At 39.0% G+C, this 24,668-nt stretch overlaps 1 long non-coding RNA gene across 1 annotated transcript in view; it reads right to left on the bottom strand.

The window, feature by feature from the left end:
* Positions 1-24,656, bottom strand: part of LOC125103073 (uncharacterized) — a 28,734-nt gene extending 4,078 nt beyond the window's left edge. The window contains exons 1-2 of the long non-coding RNA XR_007128278.1: positions 24,548-24,656; positions 3,742-4,075 (exon numbers count right to left, since the gene is read on the bottom strand). This is a non-coding gene — a long non-coding RNA (uncharacterized LOC125103073). The remainder of the gene's footprint in view (positions 1-3,741; positions 4,076-24,547) is intronic.
* Positions 24,657-24,668: the final 12 nt, after the last annotated feature.

Genomic DNA, 24,668 nt, shown 5'->3' with positions numbered 1-24,668 from the left:
ATAAATAAAATCTTTAAAAAAATAAAATTTTGTGATAATCTTATCAAACATTTAACGGGTAAGAGTTTACCAATATATAAAAATCAATCAATCAATAAAACAAACAAATAAATACACACATATACTTTTAAGCTATTTTCAATGCTGAAAAAAGAATTTTGCAGGATAAATTCTGTTAACATTTCATCCTCGAAAAAAAGAGTCCCTGGCTTTGTCTTGCATTGTTTGGGAATATTCCAGCCTTATTTAGTCCAGGAGAGCAAGCAAACATCATCTAATTCACACTGCGGAATACAGGAAAGAGCCAGCACTCACTAAAGCTGGAAGCAGGCGTTACTGGCTACTCAAAAGAGTTTATAAGAAATGGCCATCCAGTAAATAATGTGTTGTTTACATTGATGTCCTTGAGACTGCCCTTCTTGGATGACATGCTCAGCTGTTCCAGGAGAATCCAAAGAAGTCCAGATAAAGGTTAGAAAGGATGTATTTTCCCTTTGCTTCATAGTTTTCCCTGGGTACTCAGTCAAGGCCAAACTCTCTGTGGTACACTGGCTGGCTATTCAGTACATGGCTCTGTGTTCATGGGGTTGCCCCCATACACATGAACATGGAACTCTTTGTTCTATTTTTCCATTTGAGATACATGAGCAAAATCTAATCTTTTCTTAATCTCCTTTTCTACTTAAAATTTTTTTACTTGACCAAGGAAATTCCTTTTTAAAAAAATTTTATTATATTCGTCACCACACAGTACATGATTTTTTGATGTTGTGTTCCATGATTCATTTTTTGCCTATAACCCCCAGTGCTCCATGCATTGTTTGCCTATAACCCTCCATGCTCTCCTTATACCCATCACTGGGCTCACCCATCCCCCAACCCCCTCCCCTCTGAAACCCTCAGTTTGTTTCCCAGAGTCCATAGTCTCTCATGGTTCATCTCCTCCTTTGATTTCCCTTGCTTCATTTTCCCTTCCTTCTCCTAATGTCCTCCATGCTATTCCTTATGTTCCACAAATAAGTGAGACCATATGATAATTGTCTTTCCTGCTTGGCGTATTTCACTTGGCATAATCTCCAGTCTCATCCATGTTGATGTCAATCGTGGATATTCATCCTTTCTGATGGCTGAGTAATATGCCATTGCATATATAGACCACATCTTTATCACCAAGGAGACTCCTTTTGCCTTCCTTCATGTTGTCTTTCTCAACCAAACACTGAGCTCTTACTAAATGCCAAAGGATGTAAAGTGAATAAGCCACTGTGTTAGGAGACGAGGCTAGCAAATACCGGTATGCTTTTCACAACCTAGTGGGGGGAAGATGGATAGGTAAATATTACAATGTGGCCTGTGATATCTGTCACTCATTCATTCTATTTCATATGCCCTCTGTATGCCACGTATTGTGTTAAGCCTCTAAAGCAGGGGTTCTCAATCGTGGTTCACATTAGGTGAGCCACCCAAGAAAACTAAGAAAGGTGTTGGTCCATCCTCAGGAGTAATCATGTAAGTGGTTAAGCTTGGGCCTTGGGAGTTTGAAACCTGCCCAGGTGATTCTCACGTGCAGCCAAGGTTGAGAACCTCTGTTCCAAAGAGGTAAAGACATCTGCCTGTTCCCCGTAATTTCATGGTAGAAACAGACAAGTAACCAGACATCTATAATCCAGTGTGAAGAGCCTTATGACAGAGACAAGTATGAGGAGCTAAGTCCCTTCTTTCTCCCATTTTTACAGATGAAGAATCTAAGAGTCTTCGCAGGTTAATAGATTTGCCCAGAAGCATGGGTTGAGAGAACCAGGAAATAAATCCAGATCGACTGCGACATTAACTCCCAATAGATGGAAACTACCTCCCTGTAGAAGGAAAAGATATAAGCCAGGATTATTTATTTTCATTATTTTACAAGGGAATTCATAGCTTTTTTTTTTTTTTTTAAGATTTTATTTATTTATTTGAGAGAGAGACAGTGAGAGAGAGCATGAGCTAGGAGAAGGTCAGAGAGAGAAGCAGACTCCCCGTGGAACTGGGAGCCCGATGCGGGACTCGATCCCGGGACTCCAGGATCATGACCTGAGCCGAAGGCAGTCGTCCAACCAACTGAGCCACCCAGGCGTCCCTCATAGCTTTTTTTATGTTTAATATGGATATGGTATTCATATGAGTTTCTAAGGGTTTAAAAGTGAAAAACTTTAACAGCTACAAAAAATACTCTGGTGAGTCCATGTTCTCAAAATATTTTCCGAGCTAGATATCCACAAGGAAATACTGCAAAGGTGATGTTTTTAGATCATGATTCCTATATGTCTTGGAATATCCACCTAACACAATCGGGGAATGTTTACTTATCATTCTCATGGGAGTATGATAATAGCAAATACAGTTCTGGAATTCAGGGTGGAGACCGCTATGAAAATCTGACCCATAATGATTATCTCTTAAAATATACAACACAGTGTAATTTGGACATCCCCTAGGCCTTCTCAAGTGTCGTTCTAGTTAGACATTTTTGCTTTCCTAGAGACTTCACAGCATCCTCTTATTTTTCATATAGGAAACTGTAAAAATCTGAATGCAAAATTCCTGTTTAAGTTATTCTATTTTAGGTTTTTATTTTTTATAGTTTTTCTTTAGGAAAACTTTTGCCTGTGGAAAAACAGCTCATCATAAAAAGGGTATACGCAGGCAAAAAGCAAAATAACTTCTCTACATTTTCTACTGATGTTTTATACATCAGTGAGGTTGTGCATGACATGTCCAAATTGAAAAGAAAAAAAAAACCCAAAAAACTGAAGCAGCATCTCTGTGATGTCCATCTGGAGGTTTCCTGAGTAAGGAGTATTAGCCAAACTGTAGAAGAAACTCTTAGCCCTTGCCAAAACAGCACTGGGGCTGGAACTGACAGAAAAGATGTAAAATAAAGGAGGATTTTACAATTTTAACTACATTGCTGCAGTGACCCAGTGAGAATGAGGGATTCTAGATAGAGCGTCAACTTCTAAAAATAAACCTTGAAAAAAAAAAAAAAAACCCAGGGAGGCAAATACTTTGCAAGATAATAAACAGTTGAGTGTTACTGAGATATTTAATAGTTATATTAGAAGGCTTTTGATTCAGAGATTTCAGATTATCTGAAACTTAAAAAAATCACAGTGATTCAAATTATGCATATCTATAGGGGGTCTGTTAAATATCCCATGGCCCTTTCATTTTTATCTGTGAAATTGTATTGAGTTTCTATTGAGCTGATTGTATGAAAAGGTCCTACAAAATTCAAGATAAATTTTCTTCCCTAGATCTCATCTTATAATAATAATAAGCAATGATTACTACTTTCGGTCATTGTATATAATTAAAACAACTTATTTCCATTCATGGGTTGATATATGCAAACCAGTTTCTTTCTGGGGCACAGCAGGAAGCAGATATTTGTCTTCATTTGGGATCTCAAAGACACTGGGACCTGCAGGAAATTCAGCATGGGTAACTCAGCATTTGATGCCCCGTGATAGTCATTTGAGCCTCACAAAACAATGTATGGAGGTTGAAAAGGGCTTTTTCAGGATGCAAAGTTATACATGTGATACGCAGCTTGCCTTCTGTACAAATTGTGTGTGACACTGGGCTGTTGTAATGTTGTTGGGGAGCAGAGCCCCCTGCGTGAGGAAGGCTGCAAGAAATAACTTCTAACCCCCAAACCCAGCTGTCTGAACAGTAAGAACGTTCTGCTGTCCTACATACCAAGAAACCTTGACAAAGTGTAGCTCCCATGTCGTTCATTGGCTCATCCATTCCGCAAGAACGCAGTTCTATTTTTTCCCCTCAGCTGTCTCTGGTTTTCTCCTCAGCGAGCTTCCCTCAAGGTTACCAAGTGGTGGCTGCAGTTCTAGGCATAAGAGGCAGACACCACGGTGTCTGAGAGTTGAGGATCTCTGATTCCCTAGTGAGAGGAAGCGAACTTCTAAAGTCTCAAGCAGTCTGCATCCCAGACGACTGGCTGGTACGCCTGCGCCGGAACCAGCGGCGAGCCAAGAACGCAGGATCACCCCAACGGGACTCCTAATGCGGGTTTACCCTGAGTCATAGGAGAGGAGAAGGGACACTTACATTGGAGCCATTCCTGATAAAGAAGAAGGTGGAATGACTCTTAGCTGGGCGAAAATAAGTGACTTTCTGGGGAGAATAAAGAGAGTGATAGAGGAGAATGAGAGGGAAAAAATAGTTTAAGGAAATAAAGCTCAGAGATGATTCTTCATAACAGGTGGATTTACAGCTATTGGGACTGGGTGGCGACATAGTAGAAGAACCCTAATTTTAGCCGCCCTCCGTGGGCCTCTGCGCACACCAGGTCAGCACTGTGGGTGAAACAAGAGTGGGGAATTGGAAGCTTCCTGTATTCGTTATTAAATTAATGTCAGTCTGGTTTTTGGTTGAGTAAGTTGGTTAAGGTGATTTTACCATAAAAATCGTGCTGCAGCTGAGTGACTCGCTCAGAGTCACATGATAAATTTGGTGATTCCCTCCACCTGTACAGCCTGGAAACGGATGTGAAAATAATCTAGAGTGAATGTCCGATTCTCCTCATTCACTTGTTCAATCATTCATTCATTCCCTCATTCATAACTTTACAAATATTTACTGAGCACCTACATGACAGGTGCCATTTTAAATTCTAGAATTAATGTCGGAATAAGAAGAGGGTGTCCATCCTGAAGCTTACATTTTAGAGAGAAGAGAAAATAAATACATAAAGAATAGAATGTTCTGTATTCTATGGAAAAATAAACCACTGCAGGGTAGAGGGAGGCAAATTTGGTGTTTTACATAGTACGTTCAGAACAAACCTTATTAGAAGGGTTTTTTTTTTAATTTTATTTTTTTATAAACATATATTTTTATCCCCAGGGGTACAGGTCTGTGAATCGCCAGGTTTACGCACTTCACAGCACTCACCATAGCACATACCCTCCCCAATGTCCATAACTCCACCCCCACTCTCCCCACCACCCTCCCCCCATCAACCCTCAGTTTGTTTTGTGAGATTATGAGTCACTTATGGTTTGTCTCCCTCTCAATCCCATCTTGTTTCATTTACTCTTCTCCTACCCCCTCAACCCCCCATGTTGCATCTCCTCTCCCTCATATCAGGGAGATCATATGATAGTTGTCTTTCTCCGACTGACTTATTTTGCTAAGCATGATACCCTCTAGTTCCATCCACATCGTCGCAAATGGCCAGATTTCATTTCTTTTGATGGCTGCATAGTATTCCATTGTGTATATATACCACATCTTCTTTATCCATTCGTCTGTTGATGGACATCTAGGTTCTTTCCATAGTTTGGCTATTGTAGACATTGCTGCTATAAACATTCGGGTGCACGTGCCCCTTCGGATCACTACGTTTGTATCTTTAGGGTAAATACCCAGCAGTGCAGTTGCTGGGTCATTGGGTAGTTCTATTTTCAACATTTTGAGGAACCTCCATGCTGTTTTCCAGAGTGGTTGCACCAGCTTGCATTCCCACCAACAGTGTAGGAGGGTTCCCCTTTCTCTGCATCCTCACCAGCCTCTGTCATTTCCTGACTTGTTCATTTTAGCCATTCTGACTGGTGTGAGGTGATATCTCATTGTGGTTTTGATTTGTATTTCCCTGATGCCGAGTGATATGGAGCACTTTTTCATGTGTCTGTTGGCCATCTGGATGTCTTCTTTGCAGAAATGTCTGTTCATGTCCTCTGCCCATTTCTTGATTGGATTATTTGTTCTTTGGGTGTTGAGTTTGCTAAGTTCTTTATAGATTTTGTACACTAGCCCTTTATCTGATATGTCATTTGCAAATATCTTCTCCCATTCTGTCAGTTGTCTTTTGGTTTTGTTCACTGTTTCCTTTGCTGTGCAAAAGCTTTTGATCTTGATAAAATCCCAATAGTTCATTTTTGCCCTTGCTTCCCTTGCCTTTGGCAATGTTCCTAGGAAGATGTTGCTGAGGATGAGGTTGAAAGAAGGGTTTTTGATCTGAGACTTTAAGGGAGGAGTGGCCTTGAGGTCATCTAGGGGAGGAATGTTTCAGACAGAAGGAATAGAAGTTAGGATGATCCCGGAGTAGGAGCTGGCTTGAAGGACAAAAAGACCAGAGTGGCTGGGGTGGAGAAAAGAAAACAGGGGGTAATAGGTGTGAGTTTAGAGAAGTAAAAAATCATGTAGGGTACTGAAGGCTGATGGTTTTCACAGCGTGCTCCCCAGACCAACAGCTTCAGTACCTCCTGGAAACTTGTTAGAAATCCTAACCCTGAAACTCTGAGGGGTGGAACCCTACACTGGGTGTTTTAACAAGACTCCTGGTGATTCTGATGCTGTTTCAGCCGAGGTTTTAGATGTAGAGTTGGAGACTATTGTAAGAACTTTAGATGTTGAAATTTAAACAAAATACCACCTTTAAAAAAAAATTTGTTGAAAGAGAGAAAGTGTGAGCAGAGGTGTGGGGGGGGAGGGAAGGGGGGAGAGAGAGAGAGAATCTCAAGCAGGCTTCACACTCAGCACTGACTGAGCCTGACATGGGGCTTGATCTCAGGACCCTGAGATCATGATCTGAGCTGAAATTAAGAGTCAGACACTCAACTGACTGAGTCACCCAGGAGTCCCCAGTATTATCCCCTTTTAAACAGAGATAGGATGTGGTCTTATGCTTAGGTTGTTTATCTTGCTGCCTTTACCTTGGTCTGGGTCTTGTCAAAAAATTATTTATTTAAAATTTTGAGATTTTGTTCATCATTAATTTTTTATATTTCTTATCTTTTTAAAAAAGTTTATTTAAATTCAGGGGCGCCTGGATGTTTCAATCATTAAGCGGCTGCCTTTGGCTGAGGTCATGATCACAGGGTTCCAGGATGGAGCCTCGCAAAGAGCCCTGCATGGGGCTCCCTGCTCACTTGCTCAGCGGGAAGCCTGCTTCTCCCTCTCCCACTCCCCCTGGTTGCATTCTCTTTCTCACTGTCTCTCTCTGTCAAATAAATAAATAAAATCTTTAAAAAAATTTTATTTAAATTCAATTAATTAGCATGTAGTGTATTATTAGTTTCAGAGGTAGAGTTCAGTGATTCATCAGTCTTATAGGACACCCAGTGCTCATTACATCCCATGCCCTCCTTAATGTCCATCATGCAGTTGCTCCATTCCCCCACCCCCTTTCCCTCCAGCAGCCCTCAGTTTGTTTCTTATGATTAAGAGTCTCTTATGGTTTGTCTCCCTCTCTGATTTCGTCTTGTTTTATTTTTCCCTCCCTTCCCCTATGATTCTCTGTTTTATTTCTTAAATTCCAAATATGTGTGAAATCATATAATTTTCTTTCCTAATTGACTTATTTTACTTAGCATAATACCCATTGTGTATATTACACATCTTCTTTATCAATTTATCTGTCGATGGACATCTGGGCTTTTTCTGTAGTTTGGCTATTGTGGACATTGCTGGTGTACACTATGGGGTGTGGGTGCCCCTTTGGATCATTACATTTGTATCATTGGGTAGATACAGTAGTGCAATTGCTGGGTCAAAGGGTAGCTCTGTTTTCAACTTTTTGAGGAACCTCCATGCTGTTTTCCAGAGTGGCTTCACCAGCTTGCATTCCCACCAACAGTGTAGGAGGGTTCCCCTTTCTCCACATCCTCGCCAATACTTGTCATTTCCTGACTTATTAATTTCAGCCATTCTAGCTGGTGTGAGGTGGTATCTCAGGGTGATTTTGATTTGTAATTCCCTGATTCACACTTATTTTCATTTAAAAATATTGTATTAAAACATTATTTATCTTGGGGCGCCTGAGTGGCTCAGTGGGTTAAGCCTCTGCCTTCGGCTCAGGTCATGATCTCAGGGTCTTGGGATGGAGCCCTACGTTGGGTTCTCTGCTCAGCAGGGAGCCTGCTTCCTCCCTCCTCTCTGCCTGCCTCTCTGCCTACTTGTGATCTCTGTCTGTCAGATAAAGAAATAAAATCTTAAAAAAATATTTATCTCAATTAATGAGTTTTCGGCACCTCCTCAAATTTTCACCTGCAATGATTGTCTCACCCACTTTGTCCCATCGTCCAGATAAAATACACACAGAGCCTATGAATACAGGCAATGACGGCTCTGACAAAGCATGGCTCAGTGGCGGTAGTAGGAGAAAATTAAACTGGGAACATCCAAGAGGGAAAAGGAAGAGAGGAATCGAATACAGTGAACTTATACCATTCTTTTAAGGGGTTTGGCTATCAAAGAGGAGCAGAGAAATGGTCATTAGCCATAGGGCATGTGGGGTCCAATGTGGGTTTTATTTTATATGGAAAATATTGCAGCATGTTTGATGCAGAGAGAACATTACGGAATTGGGGGTTGATAATACAGAAGAGGGAGCCTCTCCCATTGATGGGAACAGAAGCTGGACACCTGCATATGCAAATATGTCGCTGAGAGGGCCCCAGGCTTGGAGTAAAGAGAAGGACGTATTTGTAGTTTTACTAGAGGCAAATCAAGGGGCTCCTGGGTGGCTCAGTCAGTTAAGCATAGGCCTTAGGCTCAGGTCATGATCCCTGGGATCGAGCCCCATATCAGGCTCCTGCTTCCTGCTCTCTGGGAGGTTGCTTCTCCCTTTCCTCCTTGCTCATGTTTTCTCTTGCTATCTCTCTGTCTCAAATAAATGGATGAAATCTTAAAAAAAAAAAAAAAAAGAAAAAGAAGCAAATCAAGGCAGCTGTTAAGAAGACAAATGCAATATATTCCCATAACTAACACTTCTAACTATTGTATATGTAACCTGGGTAATGGAATGGGCAAACTTTCTTAGTGACTGTTTCATCACACGTACAGAAATGTGATCAGCATGGATCATTCTTGTAATGTCCTTTGAGGAAGGGTCAGGTCATGTGAAGGGAAGTTGCCTGAATATCTAACCTTTTGATGTTTAATACGACGTAAGTCAAGAGTTCGACTTTCAGAGGAGCAGACAGACAAGCATTCTTAAATGTATTTTCCGTCTCCTGGGTTTTTGGTTGGAACCGGATGTCAAACGCTTTGAGGTGATTTTGTCAAGATTGGTGTCCATCAGTTATTCCCACTGTGGAATAAAGGAACAGGGCATCTTTTTGGGAACCAAGTGGTGGTATCGACACATTTATTAAGAAAGTTGAGGAGCCCGCTTGTCAGCCTGGCCCTGACAAAATGCTTCTGCAATTCACGTGGAGGGTCACAGGTGGAACTGAGGGTTCTCCTCAGAAAGCAGCTAAACAGTGTTTGGTTAAGGCTGCCTAAGGAGCACGGCAGAGATGAGTTTAACTTTAATTTTTTTTTTTTTTTTTGGGTGGGGAGGATGTTACCAGACATCCAGAGCCATATAAAATGTTAGGTTCCTGCAGTATGCATTTACCAGCCCGGTATCCCGACGGGCCTCCTGGGGGTACGGAACACATCCCTCAGAGGACAGAATGAATTGGACTGATGTATGGAATTATTTGTTATTGATCTTTTTTTTAATAAACATATAATATATTTTTATCCCCAGGGGTACAGGTCTGTGAATCGCCAGGTTTACACATTTCACAGCACTCACCATAGCACATACCCTCCCCAATGTCCAAAACCCCACCCGCCTTCTCCCAACTCCCCTCCCCCCAGCAACCCTCAGTTTGTTTTGTGAGATTAAGAGTCACTTATGGTTTGTCTCCCTCCCAATCCCATCTTGTTTCATTTATTCTTCTCCTACCCCCTTAAACCCCCATGTTGTTGCTCTTTTAAAGGTTGGCAGCTTCAGCCTGGAATTGTAATTTTTTTTAAAGATTTTATTCATTTACTTGAGAGAGAGAGAGAGAGAGAGAGAGAGAGCAAGAACAGGGGAAGGGGCAGAAGGAGAGGGAGAAGCAGACTCCCCACTGAGCAGTGAGCCTGATGTAGCACTCGATCCCAGGACCCTGAGATCACGACCTGGGCCGAAGGCAGACCTTAATAGGCTGAGCCACCCAGACACCCCTGGAATTGTAATTTTTTTTTTAAAGATTTTATTTATTTATTTGACAGAGAGAGATCACAAGTAGATGGAGAGGCAGGCAGAGAGAGAGAGAGAGGGAAGCAGGATCTCTGCCGAGCAGAGAACCCGATGTGGGACTCGATCCCAGGACCCTGAGATCACGACCTGAGCCGAAGGCAGCGGCTTAACCCACTGAGCCACCCAGGCGCCCTGGAATTGTAATTTTCATTTAAATTTTCCTATTCTTAGATTTTTTTTTTTTACCTCTGAAAGTAAGAGGCTAAAAATGATCACTTGGCAATTAAAGAACTAGTCGAATAAACAAATGCTACAATTAAAGTCTAGTCAAACTAAATATTTTGTGTAGTACAAACTAAATAAATGTACACTAACTTGGGGCGCCTGGGTAGCACAGTTGGTTAAGCATCTAAATATTTTGTGTAGAACAAGCTAAATAAATGTACACTAACTTGGGGCGCCTGGGTGGGACAGTTGGTTAAGCGTCTGTCTCTTGGTTTCGGCTCAGGTTGCCATCTCAGGGTTGTGATCTCAGGGTCCTGAGACCAAGCCCCTCAGCTGGCTCTGCTCTCAGTGCGGAGTCTGCTGGAGAGTCTAGCTTCCTCTGTTCCTCATTCTTCCCCACCCCAAAGAGATAAATAAATCTTTCAAGAAATGTGCATTGACTACCTTTTGTAAACTTCAGCTTGTGAGGTTTGTGATAAGTAAACCCAGCCCTAGCATGGGTCTCCAATGTCCTTGTACCCTTCCTTTTTTCTGCCACCAGTGAGGAAACTTTGTAAAGGGGTTGGGCTGAGGAGGAGAACCACAGTAACTGAGCACCAGCCTGCCCAGAGGAGCCTGGACATATCGAAGAGGGTGGAAGGAAGGAGCAAAGTCTTGGGGCTATGCTAGATAACAAGGGGGAGACAGGGTGCTGAGGGGCCCAGAGAAATGTCACAGGGTTAAACTCGTGCAGACACCAAAGTTCCACTTGGGGAAGATCACAAACTGCTACCCTGGGGTTAAAGTGCCAGGATTTTTATGAAACCACTAAAAAGTCCTATCTTTAAGGGAGTAACTATTCAAGTCTCTGGTCTCTTAGAGATGACTCATCTCAGAGTCATTTTATACTTTTGAAATTTGTCAGTGATATAATGGGAGCAAAGTTTTTCCTGTAAAGAAGACATAGGCTGTTTGTTCCCTGCAAAGGAAGTGAAAAATGAGGAAACCATCTGGCATTCACTCAAAATATCTAGATAATTGAGGCCAACGTATCTTTTAGCTTAATTTTATATCAATGAACATCCTTCATGCCCCCTTCCACATTTGCTGGGTAGAAAGTATCTTGAGGAAAGAGCCTGAAATTTTCTAAGAAGAATTTTGAAATAAAATGGTTATTAATACTCTTGGATTGAGCTCTCCATTATCCTGAGCAATTCTGTTCTTGAATTTAATATATGTGTGTGCATATATTAATTAAATAGATAGTCTTTAAGAATTTTTATAGATTGAAAAGTCCTACCTTTATTGAAAATTTCATAGCATTGATCAGATATTTCTCACAGGTGATGTGATCTTTCTGTTATCTCTCAAAATTTGCATTTCAAAGCTGATTGATAGACTAAGTGAGATGAAGTTGATATCCTTTCAGTACAACAGAGATGTAAGATGCATTTCTGCTTAGAAACATTATTATTTACTGCCAGGGTTATTTAATATATTTAGTTTTGCATTTCTAATTCAGAAGCATATATTCAATGCCACATATTCAAGTTCTGTTATAAAAACTCACATTTCTTGGGAAGACAGAGCCATATTTAAAAGACACTTAATAGCTATATTTTCCCCCTCTACATAAGTGTGTCAAGTATTGTTTTGTTATTCTTAAGTGTGATTATGTGATGGTATCGTTTCATGTCAACAAGGAGTACCATTTTTCATTCCTAGTTTAATTTTGGTGTAGATCACTTTCTGGTTTACTGGGAATAAATGTAAAAGATTTGGGAAACACTGTAACTCCCTAAAGAAAAAAAAAATTATTTCATAAGAAAAGTAGTATTAACACCCAGTCAAACTTGAAGTTTCACTTATGTGAAACTGGTGCTAGTATGTTTAGGTGGGTTAACTAATTCTTCTAACTCGTCAGTATTTGAAAGTCACTATCAATTTTGCATTAAAATTTTTCCTAAATTTTATCACTTTAAATGATACAGAATGATTATATTGTATGTAATGTCCTTTGAAGTCTAGAAATTGAATGATCCAATTAGGTTGTAGGCTTGAAGGAAGCAAACTGACCCAGAGTACTAAAAAAGATAGAAATTTGTGGTTTTTCTGAGAAATATATGACAGGAAGTATATGACAGATATTTGGTTTTGTCCTTAGTATTCTGTATTCTAAAAAAATATATTCCTAGTCTTTAAGTTTCTTCTTCTTCCTCTCCTCATCTTCTACCTTTTCCTCTTCCTCTTCTTTCCCCCCACCCCTTTAACTTAGGGTTCGACCCCATTTTCACCAAAAATGTCAAGCATCCACTGGAGATCACTGTAGGTAATCAGCCAAATAGGAGATGAGTAGTGGCTTTTCTTAGTTGAAAAATCACCATGATTCCTACTTTATATTTCTCCACTTTTCCCTAGGCCATTCCTGAACTAGCCATCAATTGAAGATAACTCTGGTTGATCATTTTGGATGGAAATAAACTTAAAGATAACTCTGGTTGATCATTTTGGATGGAAACAGCCTATTTTTCCCCCTATATTTAAAAAAACCTGATTTAGAAGGACATGGTTTACCTTCTTACCCTAAGAAACCACAAGGCTGGAAAAAATACATAAAATAAGACTTTTTAAGACATGACATTAGACAATGAAAGACAGCAACTTCTGAGAGATGGAAAACTAAAGAGGGACCCCTACGACTACCCTAGTTTCCTGTCTATAGAGAGTTTCAAGGCTACAACACAGGGAGAGGGGAACCATAGTGGATTTTGGTAGTCTACCTGAATTCTATATTCACTGAATTAATTAAGTACTTAATTAATCAATCTATTTATTTTTAGAGAGGGAGAGAGCTCAGGAGCAGGGGAAGGAACACAGGGAGAGGGAGACAAATCTCAAGCAGACTCCCCACCAAGTGGGGAGTCTGATGTGGGGTTCAATCCCACAACCCCTAAGATCATGACCTGAGCTGAAATCAAGAGTAGTCAGATGCCCAACTGACTGAGCCACCCAGGTGCCCCCCAAAAATTTTTAAAAAATTAAAAAGAAATTAAAAAAAAAATTTGTCCAGGGATGCCTGTCAGTCAGTAGACTATAGGACTCTTGATCCTGGAGTTGTGAGTAGGAGTTGGGGCCATGTTGGGCATAGAGTTTACTTAAAAATAAAACAAATAAGATAAATTTAAAAAAATATATTTGTCCAGATTTATTGAGATAAAATTAACATATCACATTATGTTAGTTTAAGGTATATGGTGTGTTGATTTGATATAGAAAATGATATACAAAATGATTTGATATACAAAATATCATGAAAATATTTTCTAAAAACAATGGTGAAATAAGGACTCTTTCAAAAGCTGTAAAAATTTATCACTAGCAGAAGTGTACTGAAAATGTTCATGGAAGTCCTTTTGGCAGAAGGAAAGTGATGCCAGGTGGAAATCTAAATCTACAGAAAGGAAAGAAGACGCTGGATTAGTAACTGTGTGAATAAATGTAAGATATTTAAGTCTCTTTGAAAGATAATTGTCTAAAGAAAAAATAATAATGTATTTTGGGGTATAGGATAGAAGTAGAAGTAAAATATGTGAGAAAAATAGAACAAAGGTCAGGAAAGAGAAATTGGAGTATATTATTGTAAGATTTTTATGTACTATACATAGGTATAATGTCATTTGAAGATAGACTATGATAAGTTATAGTATAAATCCTAAAGCAAGCACTAAAATAACACTGTGAAGAGGCTTATCTACTAAACCAAGAAAAAAAGATAACACAACATCATGAAAAATGCTCAATGAATTTCAAGGAAATCAGAAAAGAGGCAAAGGGGAACAAAGAACAGATGGGACAAATAGTAAGCAAATATGATGTGGTAGACAAAACCAAATTATATTACTAATCACATTAAATATAAATGGTCTCAATTGCACCATTTAAAAGAAGAGATTGTCAGACTGGATAAAAAAAGTAAGACTCAAATATATACTGTCTACAAGAAATATGTTTTAAGTGCAAGGACAAAAATAGGTTACAAGTAGAAGGGTGGGGAAAGATACACCATGCTAACCAACAAAGGCCAGAGTGGCTATGTTAATATCAGACAAGAGAGGCAAATGACCATCAAGACAGGTTTTACATATTACTCATTCCTTTATATAAGTCTGAAATACAGATATTACAAAGACTAAACTTTGTCCTGATCTCATTCAATAATGTGATTCTTCAACCACAGCTTTAAAAACTGTAGATGCATTCTCCTCCATGCATATCTTTCTTTTAAAATTCTCTTTTCAAGGCTGGAGAAGAGAGAGAGGGAGAGAGATAGAGCACGCGCAAGGTTGTGTCAAAACAGGCACATAAATGCAGAATGAATTCTTAGTTCTGCAGCTGATCTGGGGCCAGAAGAAGGGACAGAGGAAGTTTTCTTTCTTTTTTCAGGAGGATCCTTCCATCCCCACCCCCACGTTTGGAAGTGTTATACCAATGCCTTGAGGTTTCCCCCAAATATGTTCAGGCATTCTCATTCCACTTGATAGAAAGTTCACCTCTTCAGTTGCTTGGACTAAGTGCCTTGGAATCATCCTGAATCTTCTCTTTCACACTCCGCATCTGCGCAGTTAGCCTGTTTTCTTTACCTTTGAATTACACCTGAGTCTGTTATGTTATCATCTTCATTGCTATTATCTGGTTTGAGCCACTATCTTCTCTTCCCTGAGTCACTGCAATGGTCTTTTATATGGATTCCCGGCTTTCACTCCTGCCTCCTAGTAATATGCTTTATCTGTTTAAAATCAAATTGTGCACTCTTCTCTCCAACATCCACCATACCCTAGCTTCATCAGCATTCCTTCTTGCAGTGTAAAATATGAAATCCTTACAATGGCCCCTAAGGTCCAGAATGATCAGGCCCCCATTACTTCTCTGCCCACCTCTTTTGCTCTTCCCTTAGCTCACTCTCTCTGCCCCAAACCACTGGCCTGCTCTATGTTTCCAAAATGGAGCCCACTCCCTCTTTAGGGCTTTGTACTGACTGTTTGCTCTTCCTGGGACACCTCCCCCTCAAACATCCTCATGGAGAACTCCTTCACCTCCTTCAGATCTTTGTTCTGGTGTTTACCTTTCAAGGAGGTCTACCCTGACTGCCTTATTGAAGTCAGTCAGGGTAGACTCCTGGAAAGTAACCTCCCTGGCTTCAACCCACCTCTTGACTCCCTAACCTCCTGCTCTCCTCTATCTTACCCTACTGTATTTATTATTTCTTGACCTACTATATAATCTATTTATTTATTATGTTTATTCTTATTTTTGGTCTCTCTACATTAGCATAGAAACACTATGGGAACTGGAATTTTTGTCTGTTTTTTTCCACTGGTATATATCCCAATGTCCTTAGAACAGTGCCTACCACTAAGAGTTTAATATTTATTAGTGATCGAATGGCCATCTGCAGAAAAGGTGAAGAATCTTGTCTGAAAATAGCAGCATATTTCATCTTTTCCACCAAAATGTCTACCACAGTGCCACATGCCTCTCAGTTTATATTATTGGTTGACAAACATTGAAAGCTGACACTTGTAACAGATGAGAGGATGACTAAAGATTTTGGCCACCTCTGCAATTATTTTATTTTTGTTACATTCCTGTAATATAAAAATCTGATGGTTCCTATGTGGGTGTAATTCTTATATAACCCAGTTAAATGATCAACATTATTAGTTGTTAGGCCTAAGGGGGTAGAATTTTACCTGTTTAATTTTTGTCAATTGTCAATCATGGAGGAAAGAGATGTACCTTTCAGAATGGAAAATTTCTCTAGGCTTGTGGATTCTTGAGAATCACTCTAAGGCTTTAGTAGAAGGTCTCAATGTTGTGAGTCTAAATACAGTACCCTTTACATGGAGAGAGATTTGAAGCAAGAAAATAGGGAGACAAAGTTTTGGTAAACCTGACTATGGGGCTACTGGACACACACACACACACACACACTTCCCATCCCCACTGTACTCCCTACTCAGGATAGTTGTAGAGCAGGACAAGTGCGATCAAGGATCAAGTCAACCAAGGAAGGAGGTGACCACATCTTTCAAGGTAAATCCTTTCAGGGTTTGAGTTTGTTTAAATGTCTGGTTGACATTTGCAGTTTGAATTTGCTATGTATTTGGCTAGTAGTCTGTACAAGGTGCTGTGTTTAAAGTAGCCAAGTGTTGTATTTGCCATGCCTTGCTGGTTGCTGAAATTGCAGCCTCCTGTTTGACATGGTTGTGATAGCATCCTTTGAGCTAACTGAGGACACATGTTCTCTTTCTTTTCCAGTCTTCCTCTGTAATGGTGTTACTTACAAATGACTGAGGCTATGACTGTGGCAGCCATAACATCAGGAACAACTGAATCAACTTCCATTTATTGATTGTCTGCTATGCCGGGAAATACATTAGATATTCTACAAGCTTATAAATGTATATTGTTATTATGCTGTCTTTCACTTTTTTTGGTTTTCTTAGGCCTCATGACAAACTCTGGAGGAGACGTACTTTCTTTTTATCTGCCATATTAAGCAGGGTCATTAGGGAAAGGTCAGGGACAGGAATAAGGTGATGATGATAGGGATGCAGAATGTGTAGAGTCACTACCAGCGAATCCACAAGCAGAGAGATGAAATCTGTGGCCCAGATAACGGCGAGAGCCATAGACCAAGAGCCCTGCTGATGGAAAGTCAAGGGGGAACTCTTTGGCCAGAGTAACAAAAAACTGGGAGATGGAGGGTTAGGTCCAAGCCTTCCTAAGTAACTTTTGATAATTGGCTCTGAGTCGGAACTTTAATAAACTGAAAATACTTTTGAACCATTCAGTAGTTTACCTGTGTTTTTTGCATATCACTTCCTTTACTAAGATGAGAGTCAAAACAAAATTTGCTGGTTTTCTCTTGTACTTTCAATTTTATTCTAACAAATCACATACATATGACATGTCATATATCATACACACACACACACACACACACACACACACTTAGGAGCAGAATTGTTACATTTAGAGTTTGTGAATGTTTAAATTTATAAGGTTATGTTACATTAGTTTCTAATAAGTGGTGCTCATTAAAAAAAATTTTTTTTTAAACTACAGAATTACCCATGATTTATCCCTAACTCCTGCCTGATCTCTGTATTCCTCGTTCTTGGCTGCTTATAGGAATGATTTTGATGCATTAATTTTTAACACCAACTAACCTCTCTTTATTGCTGTCTCTAATTATGAGGGAGATCATCTTTAATTTATTCCAGTGAAAAGATCTCAGGTCCTGTGTTGAGTAACTCAGAAGATGAAGGAACATCATAATTTTGAGCTCCTCGTAGGAGGCAGAGGTACTGGGAAGTTAATGATGCTTAATCTTCAAGACCCTTATATACCCAGGTCCCTACTCACATCATTGGACAATATTCGTTTTTGTATACATTTTTAATTCAAAATTTAAAATTATTTGTCTAAAAAAAGATTCTATCTCATATAAGCTTACGGTCCCATGAAACCTGACTTTGTCCCTAGTTTCTTTTATGGTATAATCTTTTTACTTTGAGGCTTAATTTACATTTTATAAACTTTGTCTTCCCAATCTTCTACATTTCCCCCCTGAATATTTAAAAAAAATTTTAAAAAAACTCAAACAACAGACTAGTGATTGAATTCAGTAATGGGGTCTTCCTAGGGACATCATCCCAGTGTTAGTGAAGTTGCTTGGAAACAGAATTCTAATAGTTTCCAACACAATGGATTAATTTAATCGATTTAAGTCCATTCAGTTTAGTTTGGTTATGATGTGGCTCTATGTGCCAAATCAGATTTAAGGGTAATTGTATCGTATTAGTGTTTCATAGACTTGTCCCAGAGTTTCCCTGTAATCTCTGCTTGCTTTCTCCGAATTAAAATAATGGACAATAAAATATATAATAAATCAATCAACTATTTATGAGAAAGTGGTGTGCCTATAAATAGCTAACAATCTACTGGTGGTTATTAGTACATTTGATCACTAATTTAAAGGTATCTTTATGGACTTTTGACCATTGACATCAAGACACATGACTACAAAAAGCACTCTTTAAGAAAACAGCAAAGTTGAATTGGAATGTTCCAGATCCATGGGGACAATTAGAAAAATCTCTGGTTTCTAACTAATGCCAGAAGCTTCTCCAGGGCTTTTATTTTATGGCACTCTTTCCACACTGGTAATCAAAATACTCTCTATTGTTATTCACTGAGGGCACCAAAGCTTCCAACTCTTCAACCATTTCTCTTATTGACTCCCCACAGAGGGAGTGATCAGGACAGACCTCTACTGAGTGTTTTGTCCTTTCTGTCCCAACCTAACCAAATGCTTTGCTAAACCTTCAAAACCCTTTACATGCCTGAGCCCTAGCTACCTTCATTAAAAAAATTACTTTTGGGCCACTTGGCTGGTTCAGTAGGAACAGCATGTGACTCTTGACCATGGTCTTGTGAGTTGGAGCCCCATGTTGGGTTCAGAAATGACGAAAGGAAAGAAAGAAATGAAAAAAAAATGTATATAATTTCTGTTCATAGTGTTTTATTCTTTTTCATAAAAGAGCTCCCAGATGCACACATTTCTTTTTTAAAGAATTAGGTAATCTCAGAAGTGGTTTTAGTGTAAGATGTTTCTTGAATTTTAAAACTCTTAAGTTCTTTAGAATATACCCACAGACCTCCATTAAAAAAACTGGTACAGGGGCGCCTGGGTGGCTCAGTCTGCTCAGCATCTGCCTTTGGCTCAGGTCATAATTTCAGGGTCCTGGGATCAAGCCCCACGTTGGGGTCCCTGTTCGGTAGGGAGCCTGCTTCTTCCTCTCCCCATTTCTCATGCTCTCTCTTGCTATCTTTCTCTCTCTCAAATAAATAAAATCTTTAAAAAAAAAAAACAAACCCAAAACTGGTATAGAAAATTTGACACTTTAGTCAACTTGGATGTCCTCAAACTCATCAGGTGAGGCCTTTTCCCTTTTAAGTCTGCCATGAGCATCTCCTGTGGATGCTTCTTCCATCCAGACCTTTCTTGCTCCCCTTCTCTGGGGACTTCCTATCCAGTCCTAGCCTCCTTTCAGGTATATCTGCTGGTTACTCTACTTCCCAAGCAAGATTTGCCTTTGCACTTCTTAAAAACCCCAGCAGCCCCTCAGTCTCCAACAGGGTGTGCTTTGATCTCTCCCCGCACCACTGAAAGTAGCACTAATCCATCCCCTGACTGTCTCAGACTAGATAATGGGATACTCAGCCAGAGGTAGGATGTTTTTATCCACAGAATAACAGCCTCAGTTAATTTGCACGGAATATCTTATTCCGATGTCTCTCTTAGGTAACACTTTCCTTCTGGTGAATGTAAGACTCCTCGAGCAATAATAACTTGCATTTATACAGCCTTATGAACATGAACTCACATAAATCACATTCATTAGTGCCTCTTCCCTTCAGAGGTCCTTTTCCCAGGTGACTAGCGCATCTCCAGCCTGCCTCCCAAGCTCTGCCTTGTCTCTATTATTGGTATAATCGTACTTGACTTTCCCAGGGGAGGCCCACCTGCCCAGTCCTTTTTCTCACTCTTCCGTGACTCTCTCACCAATTTAGCTGAGCCCCGTGACTCCCCCTGTCTGTTCTGAGGAGCCCTCCTTCCTGGCTGCTCCACTCACCTGTGTCTCCTCCAGTCGGAGTCATTCTTCTCTGGGTTTTGTCCAGAAGACTGAGGTCCTCTGTCTCCTGTCCTACCTGTCACTCTCCCATCTTTCCTATAATATTGGCCATCTCATCAAATGAATCAAAACAGCGTAGCATAGTATTCAAAAGTATAAGCTTGGGTTGATTCTGGCTTGACTGCCCGTGTTCTTAAGAAGTATCTTGTCCTGGGGCGCCTGGGTGGCTCAGTGGGTTAGGCCGCTGCCTTCGGCTCGGGTCATGATCTCGGGGTGCTGGGATCGAGCCCCGCATCGGGCTCTCTGCTCAGCGGGGAGCCTGCTTCCTCCTCTCTCTCTGCCTGCCTCTCTGCCTGCTTGTGATCTCTCTCTGTCAGATAAATGGATGGAATCTTTAGAAAAAAAGAAAAAAAAAAAAAAAGAAGTATCTTGTCCTTAAATATTTTAACCAGGGGATAATTAAAAAATATTATCTAGGCTTTGGTTTTCTTGTTCATAAAATGGTTTTAATAATAGCAATTACTTCAAGTTGTGAGGATTCAATGAGAAAATAAATGGTAAAGTATTTATCAAAGTGGTTAACATGCAGTCCACGGACAATAAATGTTAGTTTTCATTACAGATTTATCCGATAGGATTGCTATTTGATCTCTCTGTGCCAAGGAGAGTGACATGTTGACACTTTGTGCAACATATCCAAAAAGTTTCAAATCTGAAATGTTATGCTTCATGCAACATGTTTGATTTATTATTGATTAGGGCTTTTAGTAGGACTGTCTCTTCTTTAAGTGTTTGAAAATAGAACATCGTCTTCCTCAACGCTGTGTGGGTAGTATTTTTCTATGTGAGGCTGAAATTCTTAATACATAAATATTTATCCATTTTATTGATCTTATTGAAAAAATTCTAGGACAGGAACTGTATTTTATTAGTACCATTCCCATTTCCAAGATGAGGCAATGAAGGCATCGAGAAAAAGGTAATAGGCCTGAGGTCACAGAATGACTAAGTGGGGAAGATCAGGCATAAGCCTAGACTTCATTTGCTCTTTGTGTAATTTCGTATCAATATTTTAAAAAATGCACCAAAAAACCTAATCAGAATCTTCTGAATAGCAATCATGTGCTGAAGGATGGTGTATTCTTTTTGCATAAAAGATTTTCTGCATTACAGCAGGGGGCCCTACCCTGATGTGTCAGGAGGAAGAAGAAAATTCATTTCTTATACCAGCCTGTCAGCTGCCCTTTATGATTGAACCATATACCATTAGACAATCACAAACAGTGACAAGAGCTTTTGCTCTGTAGCGATTCTCATGTTTGAATTGGTTTGCTGAAATGCTGCACTATGCTGCATTACTGGAAAACACTACAAAGAACAGATGTGCAGTACCATGCAATATTTATCATTTAGATGTTTAATCTGGGTGTTTTAAATACTACTCTGATTTTGTTACAGTGTGTTTGCTACTTGAAGTGTTTTTTTTAAGGGCCATGTTAAAAGCACAATAAATGATATATTTTTATGGATTAAGTAAATCCTTCGTTGTTGACATAATCATATCTTGAAAGCGACTGAAAATAAAAATGTTTCCAATTTTCATATATACATAATTTTGATGGTGTATCTGTAGCAATTTTATCAGAGTAAATTCACATCCTCTGTAGCTGGTATAATTCTCACACCTACCTTAGGGGAGACTTCTGTAGAAACACAGAAGATCTGTGCTCTAGTATTAACTCCCAGTAGATTACAAAAAGTAATCAGAACCAAATGGAAGATATACTGTCCATCATATATTTTCAGGCTTGAAGTAGTATTTTTTTTTTCCCTGCATACTAAAGCAAGTAGGGACCTTTTACATTATCTCTGATCCCTTTATAACTCCTTGAGTAAGTGTATTGCAAATAAGCACATTTATCATTGAAGACTGTTAGTAAAGAATATGGTATTTATTCAGACCATTCAGAGACACAGCATTTGAAGAGTTTTTAAATTGCTTACTTGGTTTAGAGCCATATTCACTTCTTGACTAAGATATTGTTAAGTGACAAAAGTTAGAAAGCTTATCATTTCACTGATCTCTGTCATAGTCAATGAAAATATTAATTTTAAAGAATTAAAATGTAGGAATAGGCTATATGAATTTTAATAATGTTTCATGTTTAAATTATTAGAAAATTTAATAGAACATATATTCCTAAGGTTAATTTTAAAGACACTGCATTTCCTGAGTCAACATGAACGCTATGAAGGGATTTCAGGATGAAAAATTAGTATAGAACAAAGCCCACTGTGGAGAATCACTAAGCACCAGCTATGATAATAGCCTATTACAAGGCACCTGGTTATACCATGGATTTGATCATGGAGGTCAGATCGTGCTCTCTGTGTACATAGTGATGCGTGGTGCGTCCCTTTTCTTATAACTTGGAAAGCATGCAATGAGGGGGTTCTGTGTGTCCTCTGGCTCCTGCATTATAACAAGACTCTATGTAGTAAGGCCATTAAGACATTTATGAATGCATCAATGGAGACTTAGCTGGAGGTTGCAAAATGCCTGTGGATGGAAAAATTCATGCTTGCATATTTATTTATTTATTTAGGATTTTATCCTTACTGCCATAGGATATGGCGTGGCTTCCATACTTAGAGCAATGAAGTAAATATATCAAAACAAATATTAGCCTCTCAGACAAACATTTTCTCATTAGTCTTCTCTCCGTGAAGAGAATGAGGTTAAAAATGGTTTGAAGTTTCTTAAGTCATTATGTTCTGTGGCTTTTCTAAAATTAGAGTGTCATGTTTTCAGTAACTGTGTTTGTATTTACATAATTTTATTAATTTTTATTACAGTTCAAAGCATACAACCATTTTACCAAATGCCTTTTTGTAATTAGAATGTTATATCTTCACTTTGTTTTGGCTCTCAGTGAATACAGTAGCATCACATTTCATTAGCAAATACAGAACGGTATTTCCTGATATAATTAGACAAGTGTATTTGGTGTTTAACATGATTTTCATCTTCATTAGAAAGAGATATGAAACTTATGAGTCTCTTTTATCACTTAGAAAATTCTTCTGCCTTGAAAGAAATTCTCTGTATTTTTTTAAAATTATTCCTGTTTAATTTTGTGAGGCCACACATCACCTCAATCTGTGGACATAGCAGATTTCTTAGTTCTTCTGGTGGAAGAAGACAAGGGTGTGTGTGTGTATAAGAGGGAAAGGACCATGCTTGAAAGAGATAATGTAAAAATGATTGCTCTGCTCAAACTGAGAAAGATTTGCCATTAGACTTGAACATTGGGCTGAGACCTTTCTCTTGAATTAAAGACTATTTTTGAAGGTGTCAGCATTCAAAGCATTAGGTGCTTGGTTACCTACAACCCACTCTGGGGAGACTGATGGAGGTTTCGGGTTAAGTAGAAGAGCGTGATGATACACAAGTGGACAAACTATTATTTAAGAATGCTGGAGAAGCACATTCTGTGACAGTCTTTTGACATTCTGTGACAGTCTTTTGTCACTCTATCTCCTTCTACTAGATTCAGAAATTTTTTATTCACTCTGTCTTACCATGCCATAGACTCAACAACAGAAATAAGGGTTTTGAGGCACTTGAAGTTTCTTTCTTTCTTTCTTTCTCTTTCTTTCTTTCTTTCTTTCTTTCTTTCTTTCTTTCTTTCTTTCTTTCTTTCTTTCTTTTCTCTTTTTCTCTCTTTCTCTCTTTCTTCCTTTCTGTTTTTAACAAAAAAGTCCCCTAATCATGTTGATTCTTTCTCCCTCCCCTTTTACCGGCAAAAACACAATTTGTATATTTCTATTTATATATTTGTATATTTCTATTTATATCGCCGTTGTGTGGCCAGTTTTAATTTGGCTTTTATTTCTACACAATATTGTCCTTCATGAAAATGTCATTAGCAGTGGTGTGGACTTACAAATTTTATAGGATTAGGTAATAGTTGTGATAATGTAAATTGGTATTTGGAAGTACATGGAGTTTGAATACTTGTGATATTTTTCATCTAGAAAATTATTTATGACTTTACTTGAATTTAGGATAGTTCATTTTGGTGAGGTCTTCTCTGTAGCTGTTTTGAATTAAATTCTTAGTTTGGTGGAACAGGTAGGTATCAGTGAACTTTTGTAACTATCTCAGAAATGGAGCATGATAGGATCAAATATTATGCTCTTTCTGTTTGTCATATATGTCTTTTAAAATATTATTCATTATTCATTATACTGTATTTCCTCAAAGGATTTGAGTTAATTTATCAAAAAAGGCAAAATGCAAATTAGTAAAAGAATAGGATTAAGAAAAACCGGGAGTAGAATGAGTGTCAAGGTCAGAAACAAAACAGGACACAGATGAAATAGCCATGCTCTGCAGTCCTAATGGAAATTTCTCCCATAGAGCTGCATATGAGAAGGTCCTCAAGAGAGCTCTCAACAATGTTCTTATTGTCAACGAGGAAGCGTTTCCAAAAACAAAGCTTATTTCCTTTCCATTAATTTGAATGAAAACTAAGGACAGACAATGAAAGAATAGTTTACTATAAGCAACTCTGTAAGGGGTCCTGACAATATGGTAGTAATGAGAGTATTTGATCTGTACCTTGGTCCCTCTAGAGGAATGGATCATGGCAAGCCCTTCAAATTCTTCTCCCATGGACGATAGGCAGTTGGAAGTTGCATCTCTGGTGAGGTCCTCTGTGTTGTGCATTGAGGTTATGAGT

Source organism: Lutra lutra, chromosome 6 (assembly GCF_902655055.1).
Source record: "Lutra lutra chromosome 6, mLutLut1.2, whole genome shotgun sequence".
NCBI classification, from domain to species: domain Eukaryota; kingdom Metazoa; phylum Chordata; class Mammalia; order Carnivora; family Mustelidae; genus Lutra; species Lutra lutra.
This window is presented reverse-complemented; position numbering and strand designations above follow the sequence as displayed.